Below are 3,502 nucleotides of genomic sequence, written 5' to 3'. Positions count from 1 at the left end.
TTTACATTCTCTCAGGGAAGCCTTGGGTAAAAGGACCACAGTATTTGGTAAGCTTTGTATCACCATGTGTAGCTCCGTATTTCTTTCTGTCCCTGGAGTAGTTCCGACCCTTGGAAGTATTGCTCCTTCTCAGTTGTGTTTCTACTCAACCACATGCCAAATAAGTTTAGATGTAGTAATCAAAGAGAACAAAGGACCTAGAGTCATGAAAGTGTCTTAAGTCTTCCTCCTCCCTGATTTTTCATATCTTCCCTGTTGCCCCAGCCCTTCTCACATTGAGTTGCTAAGTTATGGAAATTGCTTAGTTTTCTGACAATCCCTGCTATTTGGTTCTGTGTAGTATTTGAAATCCCTTAATCAAAGCCAAACATGAACCTAAAGGCTGGAGTAGTGCAGATGAAGAGTTGGGGGTGGGGGTTGTCTCCATTCTGTAGTTAGCTAGCAGGCATGTTTTGGTTATATTCCAAAGGGCCTGTGGCTATACTAGTTTTTTTTTTTTTTCCCTGAGCCTGAAATCTGATATGCAGGTGGATACTAGTTACTGTCTGGGGAGACGATGTCATGGCTGGAAAAAGGACCAGAAAGCTGGATCAGGGAAAAGAGTAGCTCCCAAATATGGGAAAGGTGTATAAATATTGTTGACTGTAAACCCCATCGATTTGATGTGATCTGGGGCCCATATTCAGCTTAGGAGCCTATGTGACCTCTGTATTCCTGTAGACCTGAGCTCACATTCTGTGGTCATGAGTAGAACATTCCAAGCTGCCCCAATTTCAGGAACCATCTTCCTCAGGCGTAGCATAGAGTATGCTATCCAGCCTCCTTTCAGAGGATGGAACATTCTGTACCATTATTGATCCAAGTTAAGGGCAAGGTCCTGTGGGGTCCACAAAGGGATCTATTTTGTTGTTCCTGATAGAGATGACTGGTAACAATGGAGAGAGGGATTTATTCCAGGTCTAGGCCCATCATGTCTGTTTGGGAATCTCAGGATTCCCCGAATAGGGCCCCAGCTGATGGGGTGGCCTGATAGTGACTAAAGAGTCATCATTAAAGTCTGCCAGTCTCTTGCTCTTATTGAGCTTTTGCAGTCCTTGCTTTGATAAGAACAGCTTGGGAGTGAGTGAGGGAAACATAGTAGTTTCCTTCCATTGCTTTTGTTAGGTTTGGTCCAGCAGGAGAAGTACCAGAAACTCACTATCTATGTTTGATGTGAAAACAAAATGGAATCTTGGAGGTGCCCCTGGAGCAGACAATTTTTAAGGGTTCAACTGAATTCTGACAATAAAATGGAAAGGATTCATATCAACACAGACAGTAGGATATCTACAAAAAGAGCTTAAAAAATGACAAATTAATTTTTAATGATGTTGTGCTATCCAGATTATAGTATTACCAGGTAGTCTATATACAAATAATAATTTTAAAAATGCCCAGAAAAATGAAGAAACTAACAGCAAAACTATAGTCAAGAGAATTTTAAACACATATGTGGCAGACTTTGAGAAATGCAAACACAAACCAAATGATCTGAGGAAGTTCATAGCTATAAAGGTTTGTATCCAGAAAGAAAGAAAATCTCAAAGAAGTGGTCTAACCTCACACTTGAAGCAACTATTTAAAACAACAGCTGAGGTCAGGGGAGACAGCATAATGGTTATGCAAACAGACTCTCATGCCTGAGGCTCCTAAATTCTAGGTTCAATCCCTGCACCACCATAAGCCAGAGCTGAGTAGTGCTCTGGTGTTTCTCTCTGTGTGTGTCTCTCTCTGCATCTGAAACTTCTAGCTAGCAGGATGAGGAAAATCATAAAAATCAGTGCAAAAATAAATTAAATAAAATTTTAAAGACAAAAAAATATCAGTGACACCAAGAGCCTGTTCTTTAAAAGGGAAACCATAATTGACAAGCCTGTATAGCTGGACTTGCTAAAAAAAAGAAAACCCCAAATATATCAGGTCAGGAATAGAAGCAGGTAAGTTCCAACAGAATCAGCAGAAATACAAGGGTCATCTGAGGCTATTACTAACAATTTTGTGCCATTATGCTGGATAACCTAGAGGAAGTGGTAAATATTTAGAAATATTTTCAAATCTTATTTATTTTTATTTATTTATTGGGGAATTAATGATTTTCATTCAACAATAAAATACAATGGTTTATGCATGCATAACTTTTCTCAGTTTTCCATATAACAATTCACCCCAACTAAGTCCTCCTCTGCCGTCATGTTCCAGGACCTGAGCTCAACCTCCCACCCTAGAGTCTTTTATGTTGGTACAATATATACCAAACTCTACTCAAAGTTCTGCTTTGTGTTTTCCCTTCTGTTCTTATTTTTCAACTTCTGTCTGTGAGTGAGATCATCCCATAGTCTTCCTTTTCTTTATAGCTGATCTCACTTAACATGATTCATTCAAGCTCTATCCAAGATGGAGTGAAGAAACTGAATACATCATTTTTGATAGCTGAGTAGTATTCCACTGTGTATATAGACCACAGCTTTCTCAGCCACTCATCTGTTGTTGGACACTAGGGTTGCTTCCAGGCCTTGGATATTACAAATTGTGCAAAAGCATTCATCTTCATTGAATCAGGTGGAAATAGAAAATCTGAACATATCAGTTACAAACAAGGGAAATAATAATAAAAAGTTTCCATCAAAATAAAACCCAGGACTACATGGATTTTCTAGAGACTTCTACCAAACATCTGAAGAATGATACAGTGCTCATCCTTCTTAAATTTTTCCAAAAATTGAAGTGAACAGAATTCTAAATGCTAATTATGAGACTGACATTACACTAATACCAAAAGTAAGCAAAGAAATCATAAGAGATATCTGTAATTTTTAAAATTATTTCTTTCCATGGTAACCAAGGCAATATTTTTTTCCATTTTGATAATGATAATTCAACAAGATTCCAGAAGATGCACTATTTTGAATCAGCTAAGCCTCGTTTATACCCTACCTACACCAACTAGATGAAGCTCTCTGAGCTTTAATTTGATCTTTGAAAATCAAGGTGCTCTGAGATTTAATTTTATTATTTGAAATATAAGGCCTAGTACACAAGGAACCCTGAGACCATTTTATATGTAGATCCAGTCCCAATAATTCCCGTCCATTTTTGTGAATTGCTATGTCATACAAAATAATTTCCAGAGTTGAGAGTGAGGAAGATTTTGGGAGAGATAACTGTTCTTTCTCTCTGTTTCTATTCTGTTCCTCGTTTGTTATGAATCTCTCAGCTTCCTGAGTGGACCATGATTTCTCTAGTCTAATGGTTTATCCTTAATCACACTAACTCTGCCTAGGACCCCCGACTCTCCATCCCTAATTCTCCAAACCCTAATTTTCCTTTTATTTCTCTGTTAATTATCCTGAGTTATGATGGTGTGCTTGTTGTGTGTGTGAGTTGTGGTCTTTAAGTTCATCAAGGTCATTGGCTATGTCTATTCCTGGCTACCGTTTTGTCAGAAGCATATATTCATAGCATG

This window comes from Erinaceus europaeus, chromosome 17 (genome assembly GCF_950295315.1).
Source record: "Erinaceus europaeus chromosome 17, mEriEur2.1, whole genome shotgun sequence".
Classification (NCBI taxonomy): domain Eukaryota; kingdom Metazoa; phylum Chordata; class Mammalia; order Eulipotyphla; family Erinaceidae; genus Erinaceus; species Erinaceus europaeus.
This window is presented reverse-complemented; position numbering follows the sequence as displayed.